Source organism: Girardinichthys multiradiatus, chromosome 21 (assembly GCF_021462225.1).
Source record: "Girardinichthys multiradiatus isolate DD_20200921_A chromosome 21, DD_fGirMul_XY1, whole genome shotgun sequence".
In the NCBI taxonomy this organism is placed as follows: domain Eukaryota; kingdom Metazoa; phylum Chordata; class Actinopteri; order Cyprinodontiformes; family Goodeidae; genus Girardinichthys; species Girardinichthys multiradiatus.
In genome coordinates, this window is record NC_061813.1 from 34,972,283 (window position 1) to 34,984,323 (window position 12,041).

Consider the following 12,041-nt stretch of genomic DNA (forward strand, 5'->3'; position numbering starts at 1 on the left):
CATGGACGAGTCCGATGAGGTGCAGTCATTTGTGTACAGGGAGAAGAGGAGTGTTGATAGAACACACCCCTGGGGGTCACCAGTACTTATAGATCTGCTGCAGGAGAAGATGCTCCCCAGTCTCACCTGCTGCTGTCGGTCTGTCAGGAAGCTGTTGATCCACTGACCGGTGGAGGCCGGAACGTTGAGCTGGGTGAGCTTCTGGTGGAGGATGTCTGGTATGATGGTGTTGAAGGCCAAGCTGAAGTCTACAAACAGGATCCTGGCGTACGTCCCTCGGCAGTCAAGGTGTTGCAGGATGAAGTGTAGACCTAAGTTGACAGCATCATCTGCCGACCTGTTTGCTCGGTAAGCAAACTGCAGGGGGTCCAGCAAGGGGCCTGTGATGTCTTTCAGGTGCTTCAACACCAGCCGCTCAAAGGATTTCATAACCACAGACGTCAGGGCTACAGGCCTGTAGTCATTTAATCCTAGGATGGTGGGTTTCTTGATGGTGGATGGTTTGGTTTGAGGCAGGAGGGGACCTCACATTTCTCCAGTGACTTGTTGAAGATCCGGGTGAATATCGGAGCAAGTTGATTTGCACAGGCTTTCAGGCATGATGGAGAGACGTTATCAGGTCCTCCAGCTTTCTTTGTTTTCATGCGCTGAAAGAGCCTGTTTACATCTTCCTCGGAGATCTTTACTGCAGGCAGAGGATCTGATGGTTGGGGGTTGGTAGCTTTGTGGGAAGAACTTGTTCTTGAATGGGATGTGGAAGAGATGATTTGAGGTGTGAATGGCTTCCTGTCATGTCTGCAGTAGAAGCCATCAGACGGTTCGCCAGTCGAGGATTCTGTTCAGGAAGGGTGGGGGGGCTCCTGTAGGCAGTCAGGTTTCTCAGACCGGTCCATACAGCCGAAGTGTCACCAGTAGAAAGGCTGTTCTTCAGCTTCTCCCTGTAGGGGCTCCACTGCTGTGAGCTTCTTCCTTGTCCTTGCGCAGATTCCTGAGGTGTGGAGTGAACCAAGGCTTGTTGTTCCCAAATATGCAGAAGGTCTTGGTCTGCACACACATGTCCTCACAGAAACTGATGTATGATGTCACCACATCAGTTAGTTGGTTTAAGTCGGCGGCTGAGGTTTCAAAAACAGTCCAGTCTGTGCATTCAAAGCAAGCCTGTAGCATCTGCTTTGATTCCTCAGTCCACTTCTTAACAGTGTGAACCGTGGGTAAAAGTGACGTAGCTTAAAATATAGCTGACATTTTTTGGAATTTTATGAGTAACAATGACCACGTTTATAACAGTGGTTTGACTTTTTTCTCCCAGCAATGCTACCAGGATATGGAGAAACCCGGCCATGAGAAAGAAAAGCCATTCATAAGGCTCCAGGGACATGACTCATAAGGAGAACCTACTCTGGCATAAAACCCATAATTAACTGAGCTCTGGCAAATTTTGTCATGTCTTTCAGTTGTATAAATGGATGCCAACTCCTACATGTTCTAAGTTTCTTTTCCAAATTGGAAACTTTGAGTGATATCCTTGAGCTATATGCATTCATACATTTTATTTTGGGATTGTTAAAATATTTAAACATGATCTTGTTCTTTTAGGACGTTCCAGAACATTTAGAGGACTTTTATTGTGAGACTCATGGGAAATAACTCCAGTTTTATATGATGGTACAAGCTGTCCTGTGCCACACTACTTGCCTTTCAGTATTTAACCTCCTCTGCTCCAGCAGTCAGTTCCCCTTTCAACCTTCTTAAGGGTGCTTCCAGCAGGGCTTTGGGATTCTCTATTTAGATTAGTATGGGTGAGGTTTGTCCTGTATTTCCAAGTTCTGTTGACTAGAAACGTTAGTCAGCATCTTGCCACATGCTTTATGAAAGGTTTGGACTGATCTCTGTTGATATAAGGCTTCAGTGAGAAACATCAATGCCTTGCCCTGACTAACCCCCTTGCTCCACATCCATAGCTGGCAGTTAAGCAGTAACGCACAAGCATGAGTAAGATATTTCAGGTGATGGGAAGATAAACTAAAAGCAAACAGTTTACATGTTTGTTATGAATGAACAATCCTGCTCTGTGAGAGCAACCAGAGAGCAAAACATCTGCGCCATAGTAGTTTCTTCTCAGCCTATTTCAAGCTTCATCTTTTGCTTGTATACTAAGGTCAACTTTTTATTCTATTATTTTGAATTTATTATTTGCGAGTTTATCCCAATGGGTTTTTAAAAAACTTTAGATGTATGGTTCATACATATGTTCACATGTTCCACTTGAAACAAATTTCCTTTGAAAGTAAGTGAGGTGTGACCAGTGAGGACATTAGGATGCAATCTGTTAGATTATGGCACTTAATGTCAGGTAGATGAGCATTTCTTTATCATTAAAAAAAAAAAAAAAGGTTTGCCACGTCAGAAATAAAAAAAGAAACCAACTACAAAATAAACTATTCTGGAAAATGTAATTTGTTAATGTTAATTAATTTAAATAATGCAATAAAATAAAGCTGGGTAAATAAATTAACCTAAAAAAAAAACACTTTTTTGCATTAAAAATGTATGTAAATCTATGACAGTGAAGAGTGTTACTTCTGTTTACTTATATTCTGTTACTGTATTACTTATGTTCACGTTATCCTTGCATTTGTATCATACTCGTACTCGTCGTCTTCCGCTTTATCCGGGACTGGGTCGCGGGGGGCAGCAGACTCAGCAGAGACGCCCAGACGTAGCTCTCCCCAGACACCTCCTCCAGCTCCTCCGGGGGGAGCCCAAGGCGTTCCCAGGCCAGCCGAGAGACATAGTCCCTCCAGCGTGTCCTGGGCCGTCCCCTGGGCCTCCTCCCAGTGGGACGTGCCTGGAACACCTCCCGAGGAAGGGGTCCAGGAGGCATCCAGTATAGATGCCCGAGCCACCTCAACTGGCTCCTCTCGATGTGGAGGAGTAGTGGCTCTACTCCGAGACCTTCCCAGATGGCCGAGCTCCTCACCCCATCTCTAAAGGGAGTGCCCAGCCCTGCCGGAGTCCAACATGCACCGGGAACAGGTCCGACTTAGTGCCGGCAATGCGAACCAAACTCCTGCTCCGCTTGTACAGAGATCGGATGGCCCCTAGTAAAGGGCCCCCGATTCCATACTCCTGGAGCACCCCCCACAGGGTATCACGAGGGACACAGTCAAATGCTTTCTCCAGGTCCACAAAACACATGTGGACCGGTTGGGCAAACTCCCATGAACCCTCGAGCACCCTGTAGAGGGTATAGAGCTGGTCCAGTGTTCCACGGCCGGGACGAAAACCACACTGCTCCTCCTGAAGCCGGGGTTCGACTATCGGCCGGACTCTCCTCTCCAATACCCTGGCGTAGGCCTTACCTGGGAGGCTGAGGAGTGTGATCCCCCTGTAGTTGGAACACACCCTCAGGTCACCCTTCTTATGTAGGGGGACCACCACCCCAGTCTGCCAATCCAAAGGCACTGTCCCCGTCCGCCACGCAATGTTGAAGAGGCGTGTCAACCATGACAGCCCCACAACATCCAAAGACTTGAGGTACTCAGGGCGGATCTCATCCAACCCCGAAGCCCTGCCACCGCAGAACTTTTTAACCACCTCGGTGACTTCAGCCTGGGTGATGAAAGAGTCCAACCCTGAGTCCCCACCCTCTGTTCTCACCAGGGAATGCGTGATGGCAGGATTGAGGAGATCCTCTAAGTACTCCTTCCACCAGCCGATAATGTCCTCAGTCGAGGTCAGCAGCTCCCCACCCCCACTGTAAACAGTGTTGGCGAAGCACTGCTTCCCCCTCCTGAGGCGCCGGACGGTTTGCCAGAATCGCTTCGGGGCCAACCGGTAGTCCTTCTCCATGGCCTCACTGAACTCCGCCCAGGTCCAGGTTTTTGCCTCTGCCACCGCCCAGGCCGCGGCACGCTTGGCCCCACGGTACCCGTCAGCCGCCTCAGGAGTCCCACAAGCCAACCACAGCCGATAGGACACCTTCTTCAGCTTGACAGCGTCCCTTACTGCCGGTGTCCACCACCGGGTTCAGGGATTGCCGCCGCGACAGCCACCGCAGACCTTACGGCCGCAGCTACGGGCAATAGATGCGGAGAACATGGTCCACTCGGACTCTATGTCTCCAACATCCCTCAGAATCTGGTCAAAGCTCTCCCGGAGGTGAGAGTTGAATACATCCCTGGCCAAGGGGTCCGCCAGACGTTCTCAGCAGACCCTCCCTATGCGCTTGGGCCTGCCAAGTCTGTCCGGCTTTCTCCTCCCCCAGCGGATCCAACTCACCACCAGGTGGTGATCAGTGGACAGCTCAGCCCCTCTCTTCACCCGAGTGTCCAAAACATGTGGCCGGAGGTCTGATGATACGACAACAAAGTCGATCATTTGTATCGTATATCATGTATATTCTTTACTATCAGGATGTCCACAAAATGCAGTTATAAGCCTTCAGCTGATGCAAAATACTGCAGCAAGAGTTTTGATGAAAATTAAAAAGAGATCATATTTCTCCTATTTTAGTTTCCCTTCATTGGCTCCCTGTTTAATCCAGAATAGAATTTAAAATATCCTCCTCACATATAAAGCCCTTAATGATCTAGCTCCATCATACATTAGAGATCTGATTGTTCCATATGTTCCTAACAGAGCACTTCGTTCTCAGACTGCAGGTTTACTGGTGGTTCCTAGTCTCTAGAAGTACAATGGGAGGCAGATCCTTTAGTTATCGAGCTCCTCTCCTTTGGAACCAGCTCCCAGTTTTAGTCCATGAGGCACACACCCTGTCTACTTTTAAGGCTAGGCTTAAAACGTTCCTTTTTGATAAAGCTTATAGGTATAGTGGCGTAGGTTATCCTGAGCTAACTCTGTAGTTATGCTGCTATAGGTTTAGGCTGCTGGAGGACATAATGACCACTTTCACTCTCTTCGCTACATTCTCATACTACTCTCCAATTTTGCATTATTTGCTGTTATTTCAGCTTTTAACTTCATGTTCTCTCTCTTTTCTCTTCCTAGAAGCTACACCTGGCCTGACTGTGTCTACCTGTGACACCTTCATGAAATGGGGGCATCGTCCAAGCTTCTGCTGGCAACAACTTAATGCTCACTTTCTACTGATGATACACTTGGCCCAGTCTTTCACTGTTTAACCCTGTCTCTCTCCTACTGACTGAGCTTCTACTGTAACTAATTATATGTGCTCTCTTTCATACTCTAACCTTGAAAACTGGCTCAGAGTTTATCTGTTCTTTCTTCCTAGATGAAACGACTAAAGGAGTTACATCCATTAACATTTACTTTTCCTTCCCATAGAATCCAATTCAAATAAATAACTGAATCTGACTGTATTGCTCAATGGTTTGTTATTAATTGGAATGCATGTGCCTGACTTGAAATCTATATGATTTAATTGAATTGACTTAGCCCATTTTAAAGTTACCCACCTTTGACACAATGCAACAGGAAACAACACTCTCCAATTATTTTTACTTCTGCCTTCCTCCCTCCCTGTTGGATGGAGTAAGGGGGAGTCAGGTTTAGCCTAAACCGGCTCAGTTATGGTTGAGGTGCAAACACACCCTCCATTTCTGCTACCTGTATGACCCCTTCTCTTTTCCAATGGTTATAATCAGTCTGACCTCCTGAGAGAGGTACCCCCAATCATTGTGGTTTTTAGTATAACAATGGCCACCAGTGGGCTCTACATGGACACACTTTATCAGTGTATTATTTTACTTAGTACCCCTATACTTAGCCCTTTCTAAATGGCCAAACTCTAACCCTCAGTAGTTTAGAGTAAGATTTTTATTATTATAAAAAAAATCTAACCTCCCCAACAACCTTATACCATTCCAAACCCTTTGTGAAGTGCTTTGAGACGACATGTGTTGTGAATTGGCACTATATAAATAAAACTGAATTGAATTGAATTATACTATAAACTCCAATTTCATCAGTTATTGCAGTTTAATGAAAATCTTTTCTTTCAGTTCATCTTTATATTTAGCTGGTCATGAAGCAATTCAAATATTAAGTTGCTATCTTCATACGTTCCTAAAAAACGTATTTTAGTTCTGTTAAACCACCAACTGTGCATTGGCTCCCAGGTGGTCCATCCTCAGCCCTGGCAGGTAATTCTTTATTCATCCTTTCTTTTGCTGGTTGTTATGTGTCAACCCTAGTTAGCAGTTAACCAAGAAAACAAGGTTGTTAGAGTAAGATTGTAAACCATTTAGTTAGGATGTTAGGAAGAAAACTAGTTAGCAATATAATAAGCTAGTTAGTTAGCAAAGCAGCAACAAGCAAGACTCTTAGTTAGCAAGCAGTCAAATAAATTATTTATAGTTATAGTTATTTAGCAAGTTGGTTAGTAGAGAAGTTATTTAGTTAGCAAATACCAAACCTACCAAATTATTAACAAGTTAGGTAACAAGCTAGTTTTACCAGGTTAGTAAACAACCAAGTCATAGTGGAACTAAACCTGATGTAAAAGCATAACTCCACCCCCAGACAAATTTAGACAAATGTCACCAAAGTGGGTGGTGCCAAGAGACACTGAGGGCGTGGTCAGGTGTGGGAATGAGTGGAGGGGGTTAAATGGGGCTGTGGTCAGGAAGACGAGGGAAAGTGGCAGCTAGTTTAATATGACATATTGAAAAATGGAGAGTGAGCAGAGCGACATCTTTTGAGGTGGAGGATTTTTCACCCCCTCGTCATCAGAGGTTGAGGGAGGCTTTATGAAGTCCAGCGGCAAGCAGCTGGCTCGATGCGCTGACTCAGCGATGCCCGAAGCCAGTGCTGCCGAGATGGTGGAGGACAGAATGGGTCCAGTTTCTGAGTGGTAAAGTGATGTTAGCAGCATCATTGCTAACATGGGCTAACATTCAAAGCAGTGACAAACTATGTAGTGTATAAAACACTATGATCAATGCTCGCAATGCCATTTGAACCAATAGGAAAATTCAATTGCAGTGGCCACCATTCAACCCAAAGAGGGCAGCACTTAGATGGTTTCCAGGACAAATATTGCAGAATTAAACAAGTTTACATAAAAACGTGAAAAATTGCACAGTAACATAAACATAGCACCCTTAAGGTTCAATTCATGCAGTTTATCTTAAAAAAAAAGTTGATTTGGGGTTTAATTCCAGTTTAACAAACTAGCTTGTAAGAAAGCAATTTGGTTAGCTAGTTAGCTTGCAAGCAAATTATTAGGTTAGGAAATTAGCTAGCAAGCTAGTTAAGTGGCAGATTAGCTACTTGAGATAGTTTGCTTCCAAACAAGGGCATTACTGACTGGAAAGAAAATGCATAGAAGAATAAACAATGCAATACATTTGTTTTTAAACGTCAGTAGTAGGCTAATGTTAATCATTAAAAATAATAAATACTGTAGTCCACCATATAGCTTCAGAATCTCAAAGAACAAGTTAAATACATGATGCACACATTGTAAAATAATAAATACTGAAGCACAAAAGGCTTTGTTTTGACTAGAGATGGTAATTTCACGTGCTAAAGGAAGCACCTTTGACCATACATGTCCTTCAAGGGGCTTTTATTGGTCACAGTTTTCACATATGATTCATTGTTTTGCTCCTTTATATCCTTTAGCAACCAGGAATAATATGTGCTGATGAGGGAGTAAGAGTATGGACAATGGCATTTAGATTAGGTGACACAGTCTTCCCACAGCTGGCACAGTAACAGCTCCTTCGCATGGAGTGCTGTTATAGGGACAATGAGAACAGTACACTCATACCAGCAAGTAGGGAGACAGGATGGATTTTTCTGGCAACAAATTAGAAAGAAACAAATGACTCATTTCACCCTTTGGAGCAGGTAAAACCTAAAAGAAACAATTAATCTAGACAAGTTTCCACTCTAAATGTAAAAGATCAATTTAAATGAGCAGGTTATGTAAGTCTATAGAACAGCTTCAAACATTAGCTCACTGAGATAAAATATGTCAACAATATTTAGCCTTCCATTACATGGAGGATTGTGTACAAAACTGGCCTTAGCTCCACTAGTAGAGATTTTGGTTTTGGTCATTTTGCCCCTTCTTCATGTTGTATTTCTGTCACTTTGGCCAATTTATACCAGACTTTTTTAGGGTTCTAAATGGATGTTTTGTATTGTATTTATATTATTCGTGCTCACCAGGTAGAGGTTTCAAACCTACTTTAACAAAACATGATTTAAAAGGAAATTCTATAATCTACTTGCAATCCACTGTATGGAAATGTGGTTATATGATTCTGATTATTATTATCTACCAATGAGAGGTTACTAGCAGGTATTTAGATTTTATCAGGGTCATAATCCATTACATTTCATAGAGGTCAAGATGTACATTTTACATATGATTTAAGCATTTTCATGACTATTTATCTTCATAATTAGCACAAATACACTGATACACAGCAATTTGTTTATAAGTACGAAATGTAAGTAGGAAGAGATGAAATGGTAACACACTAGTATGAAATTGGGGTACGAAGTGTCCCTTTAAGTTACAGTCGCAATTTAAACGTAAGTAACCATTACTTTATACAAATCCTGTCACACATCCACATGTAGCTGAAAGTGCTCCATATACAGAAAAAAAGAATATAAAATATGCAATGCAATTATGCCTAACAAAGCAAAACAGAACTGTTCCAGGTGCATAAAACCTAAGTTAAAAAAAGGACAAGCATTAAAGGTAATATTTCATACATATATATCTATATATATATACACTTGACAGGTCTCCGATTCTCCACATAAACAGAACAAACACAAAACTACAGTTTAAATGTGTTAAATACTGCTGCTAATGGCGAAAGCTGCATCCTGTTATTAATGTGTAATACTTTTTTCACCAGCAGTAATGACATGGTTCTACAGGCATGCTGTAGACTTGAACTGGACCCAAACTTTTCTGGGATTAGTCATGAAATAGCTGAGTAATGTACAATAAACAGGAGGCAACATTCTCGTTAAAGAGAAGCAGTGAAGACCAGCAGCGTTACTTTATAAACAAGGGCGATATTCTGCTGTGTAGATCCCCTATGTGAAAACCGCTTCGCAACAAAACCGTAATAGCTTTTTGACTGATTGTTTAACTTTTAAAGAAACCCCAGTATAAATACATTTCTTTTATTCCCCACAATGTTTTTACACCAGTTATTTCCCAGAAGTTCCGTTTAGAATAGATAAACCATTTTCTTAACACTATGGTCAACAATGAGTAAAGTTTGTTTCTGTGGTTTGTCTGGGGGTTTTTCCTCTACACAAGGGTTTCACCAGTCAGTTTTAAAAAATTGTCAGCTTTGAGGCTCCAAGATGATTTACTGACTAGAAGAGCAAATCAGGACAAAAAAATCCCAAATTAATAGGGAAATCTATTGCATTTCTGTCTTTTAGATAGATCTCCGCAATAGTATACAAAGTATGCTCACTGGGTAAACGTTTCCCTTGCAATGCTTGTTTTGTAAAAACCCAGAAAGTTTAATTTTACCAGATACACATTGTCTCCTACACACTTTTTAATACTCTTGGTAAAGAGATATTTAAAGCCCTACAACAAATTAATCCTTTCTGCCGTAGCATAATACATAATATAGTGAAAAATCTATAAACACTCCACGTTTAATTGTAGTACATTTGTTAATAGTTGAAAAAAATCCCATCATAAGAAATTTGCAATAATTCTTTAAAATAAAATAAATAAAAACACAGACATGTGTGCTGTCCTTTCTAAGGAAATGGCTACCTGGTTTGACAAGAACCAAACAGATTCTTTAAGGAGAGTATCTTGAGATTACCAAGTCTCCACAACATTCATTAGATGCCCTCTACATGCCAAGCAGTTGTTTTGAAGGTATGAGAGAGAAACCCTGTTTTGTTCTGCCATCACAAACAAACATATGGTGTTTGCTACACTCTACCGGGCTTTAACTGTGCTTTGCTCAGATGAGACTGAGACAAAGCTTTTCAGCAACAAAACTTCAGGTGGGTTTGGCATGAAACATTCGATGAATATATGCAAAAGCCCTTCATGCCCACTGTTAAGTATGGCTGAGGATCTGTGATTCTGTGGGCTTGTTTCTCCTCCAAAGTCCATGGGAACCCTGCTAGAACATAAACATTCATGAACTTTTTGAAATCCTGAAAGCTGAAAATATTTCATCATTCAGTCTTTGAGCAAGACAATAACCCAAAAAATATGGCCGAGTTAGTTGGTTCAGCAGAAAAAAATAAATAAATATCAACCTTCCTCCACAGCCACCTCACTCCAAAGCCCTAAATCCTATACAGGTCCTTCTCAAAATATTAGCATATTGTGATAAAGTTCATTATTTTCCATAATGTCATGATGAAAATTTAACATTCATATATTTTAGATTCATTGCACACTAACTGAAATATTTCAGGTCTTTTATTGTCTTAATACGGATGATTTTGGCATACAGCTCATGAAAACCCAAAATTCCTATCTCACAAAATTAGCATATTTCATCCGACCAATAAAAGAAAAGTGTTTTTAATACAAAAAACGTCAACCTTCAAATAATCATGTACAGTTATGCACTCAATACTTGGTCGGGAATCCTTTTGCAGAAATGACTGCTTCAATGCGGCGTGGCATGGAGGCAATCAGCCTGTGGCACTGCTGAGGTCTTATGGAGGCCCAGGATGCTTCGATAGCAGCCTTTAGATCATCCAGAGTGTTGGGTCTTGAGTCTCTCAACGTTCTCTTCACAATATCCCACAGATTCTCTATGGGGTTCAGGTCAGGAGAGTTGGCAGGCCAATTGAGTACAGTGATACCATGGTCAGTAAACCATTTACCAGTGGTTTTGGCACTGTGAGCAGGTGCCAGGTCGTGCTGAAAAATGAAATCTTCATCTCCATAAAGCTTTTCAGCAGATGGAAGCATGAAGTGCTCCAAAATCTCCTGATAGCTAGCTGCATTGACCCTGCCCTTGATAAAACACAGTGGACCAACACCAGCAGCTGACACGGCACCCCAGACCATCACTGACTGTGGGTACTTGACACTGGACTTCTGGCATTTTGGCATTTCCTTCTCCCCAGTCTTCCTCCAGACTCTGGCACCTTGATTTCCGAATGACATGCAGAATTTGCTTTCATCCGAAAAAGTACTTTGGACCACTGAGCAACAGTCCAGTGCTGCTTCTCTGTAGCCCAGGTCAGGCGCTTCTGCCGCTGTTTCTGGTTCAAAAGTGGCTTGACCTGGGGAATGCGGCACCTGTAGCCCATTTCCTGCACACGCCTGTGCACGGTGGCTCTGGATGTTTCTACTCCAGACTCAGTCCACTGCTTCCGCAGGTCCCCCAAGGTCTGGAATCAGCCCTTCTCCACAATCTTCCTCAGGGTCCGGTCACCTCTTCTTGTTGTGCAGCGTTTTCTGCCACACTTTTTCCTTCCCACAGACTTCCCACTGAGGTGCCTTGATACAGCTCTCTGGGAACAGCCTATTCGTTCAGAAATTTCTTTCTGTGTCTTACCCTCTTGCTTGAGGGTGTCAATAGTGGCCTTCTGGACAGCAGTCAGGTCGGCAGTCTTACCCATGATTGGGGTTTTGAGTGATGAACCAGGCTGGGAGTTTTAAAGGCCTCAGGAATCTTTTGCAGGTGTTTAGAGTTAACTCGTTGATTCAGATGATTAGGTTCATAGCTCGTTTAGAGACCCTTTTAATGATATGCTAATTTTGTGAGATAGGAATTTTGGGTTTTCATGAGCTGTATGCCAAAATCATCCGTATTAAGACAATAAAAGACCTGAAATATTTCAGTTAGTGTGCAATGAATCTAAAATATATGAATGTTAAATTTTCATCATGACATTATGGAAAATATTGAACTTTATCACAATATGCTAATATTTTGAGAAGGACCTGTAGAAGAGCTTTGAGGAGCACTGAAGAGAAACATGTATAAGAGACTAAAGTAGCCGAATTTAAATTGTATTCATTTCTTTTATTACTTTTAAAGTTAAATTAATATTGGTCCCTGAGCATGAATGTTTCCGACTAG